Source organism: Apium graveolens, chromosome 8 (genome assembly GCF_009905375.1).
Source record: "Apium graveolens cultivar Ventura chromosome 8, ASM990537v1, whole genome shotgun sequence".
In the NCBI taxonomy this organism is placed as follows: domain Eukaryota; kingdom Viridiplantae; phylum Streptophyta; class Magnoliopsida; order Apiales; family Apiaceae; genus Apium; species Apium graveolens.
Window position 1 is genome coordinate 98,441,257 of NC_133654.1, and position 19,235 is coordinate 98,460,491.

The 19,235-nt window shown below is 38.5% G+C and overlaps 1 non-coding gene across 1 annotated transcript; it reads right to left on the reverse strand.

Moving 5' to 3' along the window:
• Positions 1-8,952: 8,952 nt before the first annotated feature.
• On the reverse strand, positions 8,953-9,059 carry LOC141682206 (small nucleolar RNA R71). The gene has a single exon (XR_012559607.1). It is a non-coding gene; the product is annotated as a small nucleolar RNA R71 (small nucleolar RNA).
• Positions 9,060-19,235: the final 10,176 nt, after the last annotated feature.

Genomic DNA, 19,235 nt, shown 5'->3' on the forward strand with positions numbered 1-19,235 from the left:
GTATACTTACAGTTTGTAAGCATTACATGACGGATAATGGGTGAATTTCTACACTTTATTTTTAAAACGACCATTTTAGGCAATTTCTATTGGTCACTTTATTTTACTTTATTATTTTTATCAGTTATTTTTGAGATAGTATAAAAGCTTATTTCATTTCAATAGTCTTCTCTTTTATCATTCTCAATTCAACTACTCTAATTTCATTCTCTCTCAAGCACTTACTCTCCTTCTCTTCAAGTTTATTCTCTAACAATGGCACCTGTAGTAAAGATTATGTCTCAAAATGGGTTCATTTATGAGAAGAACAACTTCATTGCGTTAGTTAACAAGGGTATTCAGCAATCGGAGGACTATCACAAGATGATGGACTTTGTGAAGAATTGCAAGCTCAATTATACCATGCTGGAATCACCCACAATCTTCTGTGAAGTTGTTGAAGAGATGTGGACCACTGCTACCTACAACTCTACAGATAAGACCATCACTCTAACCATCAAAGGTAAAGAATTCTGTATCAATAGTGATGTGACAAAAGCATGTTTCAAAATTCCTGATAACAATGTGACTTCACCACACAATGACACTGATATTATCAATATGCTAAATTCCATGCATTATGCACTTCCTACTTCTAAACTGAGTGATATTAGGAGAATGGGTCTTAGGAAGGAGTGGAGTTTCATGTGTGATGTAGTTACAAAGGTTTTCTCTGGAAAAATCAATAATTTTGATTCAGTGAACATTTCCATGCTTAACATGCTAGTTACAGATAAATTTTATAACTTCAGTGACCTTGTCTTGTTTGAGTTAGGATATAAATTAGGGGAGTTAAATAAAAGAGGTAAGAATGTGTATTATGCTAGATTTCTTATGTTATTGGCTAATCACCTCTGTGAAGAAATTATGCTTGAGAACCCTAACAACAAACTGAATTGTTGGGTTCAAGAGAGAAGGATAATTGCAGATCTGAACAGGGCCAATCATCACAAGGATGTGCCAATGTTCTACTTTCCTGCAATGCAAGCACCTCAGGTAAGTGAGGTAAGTTCATCCATCCCTACAACTATTCCAACCTCCCTAATTTCTTTGAGTTCAGGAGTAGCTATGACAACTGTGCCAATGACCAAACAGTTGCCTACCAAAGCTGCCAAACTTACTACCATTTCAAAATCCCAAGAATAAGGATGGAGAGTTGAGTGAATCCTAGCCTAGCCACACTGCAGTTTCCCAACAAACTGCAGTGCTTAAAAAGGATAAAAGCTCACTTCTAGCTGCATCCTCCCAAAAGGATGTAGTTATTGAACAAAGCTCTCAACCAAGAGCACATGCCAAGAGGGTTAGCGACACAAGCTCACCCCAAACTTATATAAGAAAGAAGAAATCTAAAACCTCTGGGGATGCACAGGGTACACACACAGTGCAAACTGGTGCTAAAGACACAGTCACTGCACCTTCTCAAGTTCAGTTTGATGTGGCTCCAATAAATTTGGAGTCACAACCAAAATCTCTAGTTATAAAAGCAGCTCAAACATCATACTCACCAACAAACTCTCTGGATGTGGATATGATAAATACATCAATTCCTGATTCCCCTTCTTTAACTCTGTTGGGGAAGCCAAAATCTAGTACAAGTGAGCATCATCTTTTAGATGATTTGTTGGCTCACTTGCCAATTCTTTCAGGAATTGTTGTGTCATATGTGCCTAAAATATCTTCAATCGGCATAGAGTCAACAATAGTTTCTCTTCCCAGCTCATTCATTTCTACTCTCTCGACGGATATTGCTCATCCGTCGAGTAGTGATTGTATCCCGACGGATAAGCCTAACAGTAATTATCCGTCGAGTCTGCACAACTTCAAACTTCAATCATTTCAAGTGCAGAACACTTAGGGGTTGTACAGTCACTCTTAGGATTGAGAGAGCAGAGTGTTTTGAGTGAGAGTCTGGGTTGCTCCCAGGAAAAAGGAGAGGAAATGAGTGAAAATCAGCATTCCATTTCTTCAGGATTGGCAAAAGGGAGTGAGAGGAGTCCCACCTTAGTAGATGAAGGTGAGGGTGGGGAGCCAGGGTGAGACCCTGATGCAACAAAAGAGAGAACATGAGAGAAAAGCAGGTACAGAGGGTATAAGGGTGGATCCAGCCATTGCTCATGAGTCAATGAAAGTGGATGATGCTGAAAAGGAAAGACAATTTCAGCAATATTACAAAGCTGTAATTGATAACATTTCTTTGGATGCTGACACTTTTACTCATCTTGTGTCAGCCTATCAACTGTTGGCTGCTCAGGGCAATGAGGAGGCAGAGAAAACTCTAAATCTAGTACATACTTCAGAATCTCTACAAAGGGATAAAGCTGTTGTCAATTTGATGCCTCCTACAGCTGGTGAGCCATCTGAAGAATTTGGAGTAAATTCTAATGATGATGACTCTATTTTATTTGATGGAAGCATGAACTTAGGGGGAGATGAAGGCCCAGGTTCTATTCCAGATCTACCTGAATGGGCATTGACAAAAGAGTCTACACCAGGACAATTCAATGTATCCATAGTCAAACAAATCATGTCTATCCAAAAGACCATTTAGAACACCTCAAATGCTGGTACCAAGGCTATTCTTCAAGCTCACCTAGATTCTCTACACCTCATGAAGCTATAGCAATTAAGACAGAATCTGAATGTAGATGAACTCAAAAAGGATATAGCTAACTTGAAGACCCACAATTCTGAGAAGCTGGATTCAATCATGCCCTATAGTACCATGCAGGATCTATTACTGAGACTGAGAAGAGAATCAGATGCTGAAAAGAAGCTGGCCAAATTGGAGGACAGAGTTCAAGTTATTGAAAACTCTGTGGTCACCATTCTTCAATATCAACAATCTCAGACCAGTCTTTTAATGCAACTGGCTAAAGCACAAGGCTTGACCCCTCAACTTGATAATAACAAAAAGGGGGAGAAAGGACCAAGTGAGGGGGAGAAGCTTCGGATACAAATCAGTAAAGTAATTGTGCCTTCAATTACCGTCTCAAAGCCACCAGTTGCAGATGGTATAGATCTGATTCAAGCAGCAGCAGCCAACTTGAGAGTTGCTGAGAAAGAAAAGTTGAGTTTGATCAACTGGGAGAAGATTGATGAGGAGATACAGAAGAAGTTCTAACTTGTCAAGGAACCAGTTAAGTCAGCCATCCATCACTCCCAAGTCAAGAAAATCAGTGTGAATGAGATGAGCATGAACTATCTGGAAAGAGGACAATCTTCCTGCATCAAGTCTCCAAAGGCTGAAATGATTCTTAAACTAAGGGCAAACTACTCAAAATCATCCTTGAAGAACCCCTTGGACACTATGTATGAGACACCCAAGCCTGATGAGAAGAAGCTTCTGTCAAGATTAATTGTCTTCAATAAAGATCCAGCTGATTCAGTTTCAAAAAGAAGAATTGCTAAGATATTCGGAAATGGGAAGGAAATTTGTGTGGTAGCTGGACATCCTCAATTTGCTCAAGCAAAGAGAGAAGAAAAAGCCAGATTGAAGCAGGAAAAGAAGCAAGCTGCTCTAGATGCAAAGCAGGCTAAACAAAAGAAATAGCAAATTGCTATCTTGGCCAAGCTACAGGCTGTGAATTCATCTCAACAAATTCCCTCTCAACCATCTGAAGCCACTGAATCAAAGAAGCAAGTTGAAGAACAGAAGAAATCTCCAAGAAAGAAAGAACTGGCTAAAAGAACTAAAAGGAAACTGGATATTGTTGACAAGGAATTGGAAGATCAATTTCCTAAGGAATCCACACTAGCTACAACTCAAGCATCAAAGCCCTCTGTGGTATTTGAAGATATAAGGGTAGTGGATCCCTACAGGAATATTCATGGTGAACCTATTGTGCCCAAGGATGAGCCAATAGAATGGGATAACATACCAATTCCAGACTTCAATCTACCAATCCTTAGCAAGCCAGAAAGGACAAAGTCAAGAGCAGTCAAGAAAGTGAAGCTGTCACCTCTCAAATCCAAGTCCATAATCAAAGCTCAGCCCAAAGTCAATAGGGGAGACTATCTGTGCTTGTGTGACATCAAAGAATTTTCTGAACTAAACCTCTATCTGGATGAGCTAGATGAAGTGAGGGGAATTGATGCATACAGAAACCTACCTGAAAGGTTATTGTTCAAGTATAAAGGAGGAAGGGAGATTCAGTGGCCACTTCACAGGATTCTTCAAGAGAGCCAAGCTGTACTCATTAAAGTTTATTCATCCTTCAAGAAGAACTTTGGGTTCAATATCACTGCAAGAAGACTAGTATTGAAGAAGATTGAAGAACTAAGGAGTGTTAGAGCTAAAGATGCACTCTCAAAGACTCTAATCATCCCATACACAGGGAGAAGAGTGCATCTAAGGCCCTACTGGCTGATGGAATTCATGGATGACAAAGGTGTGAGAAGATTCTTTAGATTAGAAGACCAATTGAGCATCTCTAGCAATGAGACTCTCTTGGAAATGCAAGGAAAGCTAAATCTCTCAGAATCTGATGAACTGGAATTCCATAGGCAGCTCCAAAATCAGATTGATGAAAACAATAGAAAGCTTGGAAGAAGATCCAGACCTTCAAGGAACTAGATAAATCTACTCAGGCTAGTGGAGCATCTTGAAAAATGATTGTGAGCTAAACTTTGTACATTTTGATTATTTGAAGCACTTTTCAGTATTATCTACTTTTCTTTAAAGCTGTATGTTTAGGATGTTTTGTTATCATTAAGTATTTCTTAATTTATGGCTACAATTCCAGTAGACATAAATTGGGGGAGATTGTTGTGCATATGTTGTGCACTTGATGATTTCATGAACAAAACACCTAAGTAGATTTTACTTAGTGAAATAATGTAGCACTCGACGGATAAGAATTATAGTCCCGATGGATAACTCATTATAGTCCCGACGGATGATGACTTATTATCCATCGAGTGAGTAGCTTATGTAATAATAAGTCTGTAGCTCATTTCTGCATACACCTTTGTTTAGAATTTGTAGTAGCATATTAGTCATGTTGACTTTAACTAGATATGCAGAATAGGTTGATTAATTATACATAGATGATGTCTTGTAATTCTGCATAAATGAATTGAAGTCAAGTGCCAAAATAGCTACCGACGGATGATCAACAAAGCCATCGACAGATGATCAAATAGCTATCAACGGATGTTCAATATAGCAGTCGACGGATGATCAATGAAGCCATCAATGGATGATCACAAAGTCGACGAATTATCATGTACTCAACTAATAAAGTATTCAAATATCAGTTGACAGTGACAACTGGTCACATGCGTCGAAGTCTGTGTAAATGGAATGAGGAAGCCATTAACTGGGTAATAGAGAACAAAGTAGCAAAACATTAGACCCGATAGTTTTTATAATTATCCTATCTTTTTGACTTTGTAATTTTGTAATATATAAACCAAGAAGTAGCAAATAAAAAAAGGAGAACTGAGATACAACAATAGAGAAACATTTGTAAGCAGAATTATTAACATTTCTCTGTATTCTCAGCAGTTCATATTTGTAAGCAGTTGTGAGCATTCTTGCACACAGAGTTCTCTCGATATAATATATATCTCTAGTGGAATTGTTTAAATCCACCAGAAAGTTTTTAAAGACTCTTGTTTTTAATTACTTATGTTTTGATTCACTTTAAGTTCTTATTCCGCATTGTGCTAGTCAATACACTTATATTTATATTCGAGTTTTAATATTTTTATTTTAAGAAAAAGGTTCAAGAATTCCATTCAACCCCCCTTCTGTAATTCTTGCTATATTGTTAAGGGACTAACAAAAACTGAATCAAACAATCATCCTTGTGTCTAAAACTCGAACCCAGGTTTGATGGTTTCGATTTCGATCAACATAAAAATGACATGCAAGCTAGAAGAAGGAAACTAGGAGTAAAACGGGACTCAACCATGGTCTCGGATTCAAAAACAACCAAGAAATGAGAGAAAACGGAGAAAGATTGTACTGAGAGGCAAGAGAGAGAAAAGAGAGTGAGAGAGGGAGAGAGTGGGTGGCGGAAGAAAGAAAAATGGGGAGGAAGGGAGTATATATATAACATTTTAGGGGCAATTAGGTAAATAGAAAAATTCCCTCTTTCTTTTTCTCTTCTACTTTTGATTTACAAGCAATTAAAAATAATGAAATTTCTCTCCACTTAATTACAAATAATTAAACTTTCCTTTTTATAAAAATAAAAACACAAAACTGACTCTCTTCTTATATTTTATACAAATTATTGCATAATAGATTTGTTATTCCCTAACAATACAACAAGAATTACAGAAGGGGGGTTGAATGTAATTTTGGCTACTTTTGAAATTTTAAAATTGTTTTAACTTAGTATATATAACAGTGTTTGATTTGCTGTAATGCGGAATGAAGAAGTAATAGAAATCAAAACACTAAGTAATAAAACACAAGCTTTAAAACTTTCTGGTGGATTTGAAAGTATCCACCAGATATATAAATATATATATATATATCAGATTGAGAACTCTGTGAAGTTTTGAATAGCTCACAGCTGCTTTACAAGTTGAACAAACAAACTACAGAGAAATTCTGCAAATACAGCCTTATCTATTTCTCTTTTGAAAATAAAATTGCTTGCTTAGTTATTTATTCTACTTGCTACACTTGGTTTATATATCACCAAGTTTACATGACAGTAAGACAAGATAATAAAACAAAACTATATCTAGTCTAACTCCATGCTACTTCATTACTCTATTCCAGCATCTTTGCATATCTTCATATTTGCATGGAAATGATAATGCTTCTTTGTTCTCAAAATCCTGCTCAACCGGTATTGAGTGGCATTTATGACACTTTATAATGCTCTATTAAGTTTTGAATTGGTGTAATTGTACTCAAGTTATTGGTATTTTAATGTGTTTTCTAGTGTTTTTGCATATCAGGCATTAATCTGAGAATCAAGTGAATTAGCATTGATTTGATGCTAATATGGTGTTAGGTTGGTGTCTAAGGAATAAAGCTCGCGAAGACCGGCTCAAATATGCAAGAAAAAGAAGAAGTCAAGTTTTGGCAGAAGCCTAGCGCGCCCGCACTGATCAAGCGCGCGGCCGCGCCAGGTCGGGTTTCAAGAATCCTGTTTTGAACAGAAGACTGATTTCTGGACTTCTAAAAAAGTCATTTTTTAACTCATTTATATCTTTTTTTTTGCTCTGCTGATCAGGGCTGCTATATAATCATAACTTTAGGTCATTTTTAATAAGATATCAAGCCAGAGACATATCAAGGAGAGTTGTAAGAAGACCGTGTTAGCATGATTCAACGAAGACGAAGAGGATCTTGTTTTTACTTGTAAATCTGTGTTCTAAGTTGTAACTTGGATGCTAGTTTTCTTATTTTTGAACCTTACTCTTGTTTCGTACTTGGTTTTGTTATTTAAGTATAAATACTACATTTATTATACCATGCTTTCATGGGAACCCACGTTGATGGTGAGTCCGATTATGGGCTAATCATTATCATGGGATTCTAACGGATTTATTTATGGATTTCTTTAGTTAATTTGTTTTGATGACTTAGTATGTGGTGATTGTATGATAACCTAGTATTGGTTGTGTGTATTCGTCTTATAAGCATCACAAACTTATAAGATAGTGTGTTAATTTTTAATGAAGCGAAAGTGAATTTAAGAATTTAGAACTTGCCATGCTAGCATAGGTTCATGTATTTGTTATGCATGAATTGTAGGTAATTTTAACCATCTTACTTGCCCTATGTAATCAAGATATATAACTTGAACTTAAACCGTTATGTTGTCAAATTCTATAGACATATAGGATCTCAATATAATTGGTGTCTATTCAGCTTCTATCTCTTTTGTGGATGTCTGGTAGTATGTTATTCGTGCAACGAAAGTTGGCGTTTATCAGTTTCGTGTTATCTGGTTAGTGTCATCACCATTGCATGCTAAGGTTAAGAATAATAAGGCTATTGAATGAAGTATTTAATGAAGTTAGAATACCATGTTTGTCATATATATTAATTTAGTCAATCTTATTCTCTTAGTTATAATTGTTAGTTTAATTCTTAGTTATAAACAACCTCAATTTGTTATCATCTTGGCATTGAATAATAACCATACATTGTTGCTTAAGTGCATAAATTAATTAGTTAACCAAGCTAGTCTCTGTGGGAACGAACTAGAAAAGATTCTATATTACTTGCGAACGCGTATACTTGCGTGTATTATTAGCGCATGTTTAGCGACTAACAAATTTTTGGCGCCACTGCCGGGGACTGCAGTGTTAATTTATAGTTTATATACTTTCCATCAGTGGTCGTTAAAGTTCATTGACTCGGACATTGTTACTTATTCGTTTCCTTGCATTATTTCAGGTACTCTAGCGAGGGTGTATGCATACGCGTTCACGTACTCATAAGAGAACTCTGGATAAAGCCAAGGAAGAAGTTGTGGTGGTTCGAAAGGAAGTTTTTGAAGAAGAAAAGAAGGTAGAAGAAGAGGAGAAAGTCGAAGAACCAGTTTTAGTAGAGATGGGTGATCAAGCAGAAAATCCTAAGGCTTTGATGGACTATTCTCAGCCTAAGATCAATGACATTCAGTCAAGCATCATCAGGCCAGCCATCAGGGCTAACACTTTTGAGATCAAGTCAAGCACAATTCAGATGATACAAAACTCAGTTCAGTTTGGGGGTTCTCCTATTGAAGACCCCAACATGTACATCAGGGATTTCATCGAGATCTGCGACACATTCAAGTTCAATGATGTGACTGAAGATGCTATCAAGCTACGACTCTTCCCGTTCACTCTGAGGGACAAAGCTAAGTACTGGTTACATTCTCTACCAGTAGGGTCTATCACCACTTGGGAAGATCTTGCTCAAAATTTTCTCACTAAATTCTTCCTTATGGCGAAGATGCTGCAACCAGGAATGCTCTTACTCGGTTTGCTCAGCAAACTGGAGAATCTCTGTGTGAGGCTTGGGATCGATATAAGGAGATGCTGAGGAAGTGCCCACACCATGACATGCCTGATTGGATGATTATCAACTGTTTCTACAATAGATTGGGTGCTACTTCTAGACCCATGCTCGATGCAGCATCAGGAGGAGCCTTGTGGGCTAAAAGCTACGATGAAGCTTATGAACTTATTGAACTGATGGCTGCTAATGAGTACCAGAATCTTTCCCAGAGACTGACTCAAGGAAAGGTGGCAGGAATTCTGGAATTGGATGCAGCAACTGCTATAGCTGCCCAACTTAAGGCTTTGACGATGAAGGTGGACACTTTGGCTAATTATGGAGTTAATCAAATCGCTTGTGTCTGTGAGCTTTGTGCTGGTGCCCATGAGACTGATCAGTGCGCAACCTCTAGTGAATCAGCTCAGTTCGTGAGCAACATTTAGCATTCGCAGCAACCTGTGCCAGCTACTTATCATCCTAACAACCACAATCATCCTAATTTCAGTTGGAGCAATGCTCAGAATGCAGTTCAACAGCCTTATCAGCAGTATCCAACTAAGCAGTACAACCCCCTGGTTTTCAGCAACCGCAATATGTACCAAGACAACAACTCCAGCTGCAACAAGCTATTGAAATATCTGAATTAGAGGAGTTGAAGCTTATGTACAAAAGTCAAGATATTTCTATCAAGACCTTGGAAAATCAAATTGGGCAAATTATCAATGCCTTGCTAAATTGTCAGCCTGATACACTACCTAGTGACACTGAAGTGTCACGAAAGAGGGAAGCTAAGGAGCAGGTAAAGGCAATCACCTTGAGGTCTGGAAATGTTGTGAATCCCGAACAAACTCAAGTGTTGACTGAAGAAGTTGGGGCTGAGAAAGAAGTAGAGCAGCAATAAATAGAAGTGGAACCAAGGAAGACTACTGTTGAGCACACTCCTTCTGAGGGTAATACAGGGGAGAAACAGATCTATCCTCCACCGCCTTTCCCTAAGCGGCTGTAGAAGAAAAAGCTGGACAAGCAATTTGAGAAATTTTTGGAAGTGTTCAAGAAACTTCATATTTACATACCTTTCGCTGAGGCTCTTGAGCAGATGCCTAGTTATGCAAAGTTTATAAAAGGTATTCTTTCTCGGAAAGTGAAGCTAGATGATTTAGAGACTATCGCTCTCACGGAGGAGTGCAGTGCTGTGCTGCAACAGAAGTTGCCTCCGAAGCTTAAAGATCCAGGAAGTTTAACTATTCTGTGTACTATTGGAAAAATGTCTTTTGATACATGCTTATGTGACTTGGGAGCTAGCATCAATCTGATGCCTTTGTCAATCTTCAAGCAGTTGGACTTACCTGATCCAAAACCGACTTATATGACCTTGCAATTGGTCGACCGTTCTATTACATATCCGCGAGGTATTATGGAGGATGTCTTGGTCAAGGTTGTTAAACTCATCTTCCCTTCTGATTTCGTAATTCTTGATTTCGAGGAGGATAAGAAGATTCCCATAATCTCGGGAAGACCTTTCTTGGCAACTGGCCGAACCTTGATAGATGTGCAGAAGGGTGAGCTCACAATACGTGTGATGGATCAGGATGTAACTTTTAATGTGTTCAATTCTATAAAATTTCCTACAAAAAATATGGAGTGCCTAAAGGTGGAGTTGGTCGATTCTGTGGTTACTTCAGAACTTGATCAATTGCTAAGGTCTGATGCCTTAGAAAAAGCCTTATTGGGAAATTTACATAGTGAAGATGATGAAGGTGAAGAACAATTGCAATATTTGAATGCTTCTCCATGGAAGAGGAAGATTGATATGCCTTTTGAATATCTTGGAATGGAGGAATTGAGTAAAACTCCTAAATGCCTCAAACCATCTATTGAGGAAGCTCCCACTCTTGAGCTTAAGCCTTTACCTGAGCATTTGAGGTATGCGTTTTTAGGTGATGCATCTACTTTGCCTGTTATTATTGCATCTGACCTTTCAGGTAGTGACGAGGAAAAGCTTCTAAGGATTCTGAGAGAGTTCAAATCGGCAATTGGCTGGACTATAGCATATATCAAGGGAATCAGCCCTTCTTACTGCATGCATAAAATTCTGCTAGAGGAAGGTAGCAAGCCTACGGTCGAGCAACAAAGATGACTTAATCCAATCATGAAGGAATTAGTGAAGAAGGAAATTCTTAAGTGGCTAGATGCAGGGATCATCTATCCTATTTCTGACAGTTCATGGGTAAGCCCGGTTCAATGTGTGCCAAAGAAAGGTGGAATTACTGTGGTAGCAAGTGAGAAGAATGAGCTTATTCCTACACGAACAGTCACGGGGTGGATAGTTTGCATGGACTACAGGAAGCTGAACAAAGCCACTAGGAAGGATCACTTCCCTTTGCCCTTCATTGATCAGGTGCTTGACAGATTAGCTGGTCATGAGTACTACTGTCTTCTGGACGGCTATTCGGGTTACAATAAGATTTGTATCGCTCCTGAAGATCAGGAGAAAACTACCTTCACCTGTCAATTTGGTACTTTCGCCTTCAGAGGAGTTTCTTTTGGTCTGTGTGGTGCACCAGCCACATTTCAGAGATGTATGATGGCCATCTTTTCTGATATGATTGGCTAGAATGTGGAGGTGTTCATGGACGACTTCTCTGTATTTAGCGATTCTTTTGATGAATGCTTGCAAAATCTTGGACACGTTCTCAAAAGGTGTGTTGAGACCAATCTGGTTCTCAATTGGGAGAAATGTCACTTTATGGTGCGACAGAGCATTATTCTCGGGCATAAGGTTTCTAGTAAAGGTCTTGAGGTGGACAAAGCCAAAGTGGGGGTCATTGAGAATCTTCCTCCACCTAATTCTGTTAAGGGAATTCGCAGTTTTCTTGGTCATGCAGGTTTCTATCAGCATTTCATCAAAGGCTTCTCTAAGATTTCAAAGCCATGGTGCAGTTTGGTAGAGAAAGATGTCCCTTTCAAGTTTGATGATGAGTGCCTTGCAGCTGTTGAGACATTGAAGAAGAGTTTAATCACGGCACCGGTCATAACTGCACCTGATTGGAATGAACCTTTTGAGATGATGTGCAATGCAAGTGACTATGCAGTTGGAGCAGTTCTTGGGTAGAGGAAGAATAACATATTTCATGTGGTCTACTATGCTAACAAGACCCTAAATGGTGCTCAACTGAATTATACTACTACAGAGAAAGAACTTTTGGCTATTGTCTATGGTTTTGAGAAATTTCGATCTTATCTACTTGGGACTAAGGTGACAGTTTTCACTGATCACGCTGTAATTCGTTATCTCGTCTCAAAGAAGGTCTCGAAGTTTAGATTGATTAGATGGGTTCTTTTGCTTCCAGAATTTGAACTAGAGATCAAGGACAGAAAGGGGACTGAAAATCAAGTCGCTGATCATCTCTCGCGTTTAGAGAATCCTAATGCCACTTTATTGGATAAGACATTAATAAATGAGTCTTTTCCCGATGAACAGCTGTTTGGAGTGCAAGAACAAGAATCGTGGTTTGCAGACATTATGAACTACCTTGTGAGTAATATCATGCCTCCCGACTTATCTTATGCTCAAAGGAAGAAGTTTCCACATGAAGTAAAGTGGTATATATGGGATGAGTCTTTTTCGACAAGGAACTGACCAAATCATCAGGAGATGTATTTCTTACAGCGAAACGGGGGGAATCTTGCGAGATTGCCATTCAACGGCTTATGGAGGACATTATGGTGGAGAAAAGACAGCAACTCATATTCTTCAAGTAGGTTTCTTTTGGCCAACCTTGTTTAATGATGCTCACCAGTTCGTTTTGAAATGTGATCGATGTCAACATGTGGGTAATATGTCTAAGAGGGATGATATGCCTCTTAATGTGCTTCTCAAGGTTGAGGTCTTCGATGTTTGGGGAATTGACTTCATGGGGCCATTTATCTCATCTTGTAACAATCAGTACATCTTGTTGGCGGTTGATTATGTGTCGAAATGGTTTGAAGTTAAGGCGTTGCCAACAAACAATGCGAAAGTGGTGCTTAATTTTCTTCACAAGCAGATATTCACAAGGTTTGGAACTCCAAGAGTCATAATCAGTGATGAGGGGTCGCATATTTGCAATCGCAAGTTCACTGCTATAATGCAAAGGTATAATGTGAATCATCGCATTGCCACGGCTTATCATCCTCAGACAAATGGTCAAGCTGAGGTGTCTAACAGAGAGATCAAGCGCATTTTAGAGAAAGTGGTGTGTCCATCAAGGAAAGATTGATCTTTAAAGCTTGATGAAGCTGTTTGGGCGTATAGAACATCATTTAAGACTTCATTGGGAATGTCGCCATTTCAGTTGGTTTATGGTAAGGGGTATCATTTGCCTATGGAGCTCGAGCATAAGGCATATTGGGATTTAAAGAAATTGAATCTTGACATGAATGTGGCTGGAAAAAAGAGGATGCTTCAATTGACTGAACTCGACGAGTTTCGACTTCTAGCTTATGAGAACAACAAAATGTACAAGGAGAAAGTCAAGAGGTGGCATGATCGGGGTCTAGTGCTCAAATCATTTGTGTCGGGGCAATAAGTTCTTTTGTTCAACTCTCGTCTCCATTTTTTTCCAGGAAAGTTGAAGTCAAGGTGGTCAGGCCCTTCATAATCAAAACTGTGCTCCCATATGGAGCAGTGGAAATTTTTGAGAATGATCCGGGCCAAGCATTCAAGGTAAATGGTCAGAGGTTGAAGAATTACTATGGTGACACGGCTAACCGTGAGGTAGTTAGTGCCGTTCTATTGTCCATTTGAGCTCAAGGTTCTACGTCGAGCTAGCGACGTAAAAGAAGCGATTCATGGGAGGCAACCCAAGTTTGTTGTACATTAGTAGGTAAAGAAAGCAAGAAGAAAGGAGAAAAACACAAAAAAATCAGAAAAAGAAAAAAATTCAAGGCCAACTTCAGTAGCTGAGTGCGCCCGCGCTGATCAAGCGCGCGGCCGCGCTGTTTTTCCAGTAGCCAAGCGCGCCCCCGCTGATATAGCGCGCAGCCGCGCCAATTTTCCAGAATGTGAGTACGCCCGCGCTGGGTCCCTGTTCGAAAAAAATAAATAATAGCAGAAAAAGAGAAAAAATGGGACTTTTACTAAGAAATCAATTCCCACCCGATTTTTACTCTTCCAGATCCCAAATTTCCCTCTCCCAATCAAAACCATTATTCCCACGATTCCCATAATCAATTCCCACTTCTATTCCATATCTAATTCTCACCTCTCCACCTATAAATACACACACTTATACACAACTTCTCCACCACTTCATAAATTCTCAAACCATTAGTTTTTATTTTCTCTTATTCAATCCCAATGGCACCGAAGAGACAAAGAATGCAAGTAAGCAGCAGCACTACCGATTCTTCATCTGCGGGTGGTGTGAGGCCAAGGTTTTCTACTCTTGAGGCTGAAGAGGAGTACACGAGGCTTTTCTCGAAGCCTATTGCTAAGGAGCTAGGTTTTTTGCCATCAGGGAAGGATGGTAAGCTGTTGGAGATGATTCTTGAGATGGGTTGGGTTCCTTTTTGTGAGGCTCCCGCTGCTGTGCCCATGGGTGTTGTGCGGGAGTTCTATGCTAACGCTAAGGCGGAGAAGAATGGCTTCACGGTGGTTAGGAGGATGACTGTAGAGTACAGTGCTGATGTTATTAGGAGGGTGATTGAGCAGCCCGCAAGGAAGCCCGATCAGGACACTTTGAACCATAAGACTCCTGAGGACTTCGACTTGGATCTGATCGTTGCGACTCTGTGTATGCCTAAGACTCACTGGAAGTTCAAGAGGGGCACTACTGATTACTCCACGTTCCCTGCATCGTGAATGAACAGGTTTGTACGGGCTTGAAACTCGTTTATTTGTGCTAACATCATGCCATCTTCGCATGTGCATGAGATTACTGTGGAGCGTGCTTGTCTGCTGTGGGGTATTCTTCAGGGTGATTACATTGATTTGGGGATGGTTATTTATCAGGGTATTTTGAGATTCTTGAGAGGAGGTACCATAGGTGCTATACCCTATGCATCCGTTGTGACGAAGTTGTGCGTGGAAGTTGGTATTCATTGGCCCGCACATGAGTAGCTGCAGCTTCCCAGTGCTCCTATTGATAGTTCTACAGTGTTGAGTATGCAGGAGTGGTATGGAGGGAAGCTCGATCTTAAGGGGCTTGGGTATTCATATGATCAACTGCCAGGTGGTGTGCCCATGGATCGGGCTACCGCGGGAGGTTCTTCGCAGGCCCATAGAGCAGCTTGGAGAGCTCAGTTAGGAGGGGAAGCTAGTTCATCGCAACAGCAGTAGCAAGAGGCTGGAGCAGATGTTGGAGCTGGTTTGAGTTCGACGCAGTATAGGCATCTAGTGCGGAGGATGGATGCGATGCACGACATCCATAGTCAGTTTGCACATGATCTCACTCAGGCACTTGGGACAGCTTTTAGAGCCACCGGTGTTGACATCCAGTGGCCAGTATTTGGTGAGGATTCTGTGTATCCGCCTCCTGATACACCTGACACTCCACCCGTTGAGGGTGAGGATTCTGATTCGCAGTAGGTATGCCTGAATTCCTTACTATTACCTTCATTAAGGACAGTGAATATTTTAAGTTTGGGGGTAGTAGTTGAAGGAATATGTTTTGTGTGAGTCACATTTAGTTGCATATTTTTCCATGTAGTTTTTTTTTTATTTTTGCTAGTTTTTATGATATTTTGTTCATATAGTTTCATGCATTTGCATTATAATATGATCCCTTAGATGATTTTTCCGATTAATTGGTGAAATTGATGCTAGTGTAGTGATATCGTATTTAGTAATGTTAAGTCTTATCGAATTGATTTGCATGCTAGAGACACTTGTATTTCACTAAGTCTTATAGTTTGCTAGAGTGCTAGATCATGATCATGGTTTGTTTATTTGTCGAGGTTTAATCACTTGTTTATATTTAGAATTTTGGATATTCTCTTAATAATAAAAGACATGGATATTTAAAAATTGGAGAAATTTGGATTTTATTGCTAGTTGTGTGGCTAGGTGTCAAATGGCTAGTAGCAGGCTCATATTTATATGAGTAGTCTAGGGTTGAGCGAGATGTAGCAAAACACACTCGTTCAGAAATTTGTAAAAAGAAATGAAAAAATAGAAAAAGAAAGAAAAAAAGAATAAGTGTTATGTATAATTGATCTCGAGTGGGCTCTTTAGTACTCGAGTTATTAAGTTCTTAGGGGACTTTGTGCCTAGTGACCTAAGGCTTTTATAGTCTGGGATCCGCTAACCTAACGCTCGCTACATGGGAACTATTGTATAAGTCTTTTGTGGACCTCACTCATTGCACGATCAAATAAGCATACTTGTATTGTTTTGTTGTGAATAAAAGCGTGAATCCATGTTAAACTCCGATATAAGAATTGAAGTGTTATAAGTTATTTTGAGTCTAGCTTTTATTCTATTTATAAACTTCTGATTGCTTTGATAAGTAGTGAGTCATGATTGTTGATCTAGTTGCGATATTATATCTGTAAGCATTTGCATACACGTACGTCTCTGGTTTGTAGGTTAATTTGTGAGATTTGATTGATCTTTATGTGAATAACTGCATTTGCTGAGGTGTTGCTTGTTGATTGGTTTAGTTATTCTATGGGGATCGTTGCATTCATTTAGTTGCATTCATGCATTTTTTATTTCTTGTTCTTTGAGTCTGTTTATGCTTGAGGACAAGCATCGATTTAAGTTTGGGGGTATGTTGAGTGGTATTTATGACACTTTATAATGCTCTATTAAGCTTTGAATTGGTGTAATTGTACTCAAATTATTGGTGTCTTAATGTGTTTTCTAGTGTTTTTGCATTTCAAGCATTAATCTGAGAATCAAGTGAATTAGCATTGATTTGATGCTAATATGGTGTTAGGTTGGTGTCTAAGGAATAAAGCTCGCGAAGACCAGCTCAAATCTGTAAGAAAAAAAAGAAGTCAAGTTTTGGCAGAAGCCCATTGCGCCCGCGCTGATCAAGCGCACGCCCGCGCTCGAACTTCAGAGAGCCAGTGCGCCCGCGCTGATCAAGCGTGCGGCCACGCCAGGTCGGGTTTCAAAAATCCTGTTTTGAATAGAAGACTGATTTCTGGACTTTTCTGCTGATTAGGGCTGCTATATAATTATAACTTTAGGTCATTTTTAATAAGATATCACGCCAGAGACATATCAAGGAGAGCTGTAAGAAGACCGTGTTAGCACGATTCAACGAAGACGAAGAAGATCTTGTTTTTACTTGTGAATCTTTGTTCTAAGTTGTAACTTGGATGCTAGTTTTCTTATTTGTGAACCTTACTCTTGTTTCGTACTTGGTTTTGTTATTTAAGTATAAATACTACGTTTATTATACCATGCTTTCATCGGAACCCACGTTGATGATGAGTCCGATTATGGGCTAATCGTTATCATGGGGTTCTAACAGATTTATTTATGGATTTCTTTAGTTAATTTGTTTTAATGCCTTAGTATGTGGTGATTGTATGATAACCTAGTATTGGTTGTGCGTATTCGTCTTATAAGCGTCGTGAACTTATAAGATAGTGTGTTAATTCTTAGTGAAGCGAAAGTGAATTTAAGGATTTAGAACTTGCCATGCTAGCATAGGTTCATGTATTTGTTATGCATGATTCATAGGTAATTTTAACCATCTTACTTTCCCTATGTAATCAAGATAGATAACTTGTACTTAAACCGTTATGTTGTCAAATTCTATAGACATATTGGGTCTCAATATAATTGGTGTCTATTCAGCTTCTATCTCTTTTGTGGATGGCTAGTAGTATGTTATTCATGCAACGAAAGTTGGCGTTTAACAGTTTCGTGTTATCTGGGTAGTGTCATCACCATTGCATGCTAAGGTTAAGAATAATAAGACTATTGAATGAAGTATTTAATGAAGTTAGAATCCCATGTTTGTCATATATATTAATTCAGTCAATCTTATTCTCTTAGTTATAATTGTTAGTTTAATTCTTAGTTATAAATAACCTCAATTTGTTATCGTCTTAGCATTGAATAATAACCATACATTGTTGCTTAAGTGCATAAATTAATTAGTTAACCAAGCCAGTCTCTGTGGGAACGAACTAGAAAATATTCTATATTACTTGCGAACGCGTATACTTGCATGTATTATTAGCGCGTGTTTAGCGACTAACAACAGGCTGCCACATTCCTTTTACAAACACCCGACGCATGTGACAGTGTTGTCGCTATCAACAGCTATTTTGAATATGATCATTCATCGGGATTATATTGAACATCCGTCGGGAATATGTTGATCATCCGTCGGGAGCCTTGTAGATCATCCGTCGGGAGTCTATCTGTCACTTGACTCTATTTCACTTATACAAAATTACAAGACATCTCATATTTACTATTAGCCAACCTATTCTGCATATCAATCTAGTAGTCAACATGACTTAGAGAATCCTACATAATCTACTAGACTAAAACATGTTGTTTGCAGGAATGTGCTACAGTATTTTATTTGTTACATAAGCTACACTCTCGATGGATGTCAAATTGTCATCCGTCGGGACTATGAAGTTCATCCGTTGGGACTATATTAGAACATCCGTCGAGAGCTACAAAATACACTAAGTGAAATCTATTAAGGTGTTTTGTTTAACTTATCATCAAGTTCACAACATATTCCTAACAAGATTATTTAATATAGATTTTTAGAAATAACCCCAAATAATATATAAACTTCATAAAATCATTTTAAAATCTCAAATCATCAAAATAAATCTAACTATTATTTTTATTAAGTCCCTTGGACTGATTTAAGGATAATAAAAAAAATTCGTACCTTGATCACATTTGTATAATTTTATAAAAATGATTAAAGATCAATAAAATCCTTATAAAATCATTTAAAACACCATTGAGCGCCAATTTGAACACGTATACATCAAATATCATGCAAACACACAAGATCATCAAATATATTTCACATTCGAACTCTTAAATACTTTAATCCCTTTTTAATACGGGTTCCGTTCAGCTGGACGGCCCGACAACATAGCTTAATTTGTTAGCTGACTCATCATACTGGAACGAGTTACTTTAAGTTCTCAATTACTATTATACAACAATGACAATTAACCACAAAATCATTTATCCTTTTATTTATTCATATAAATCCACATAAACCATAATTATAGCACAAAACTATACTCTAAATCATTAAATTATATC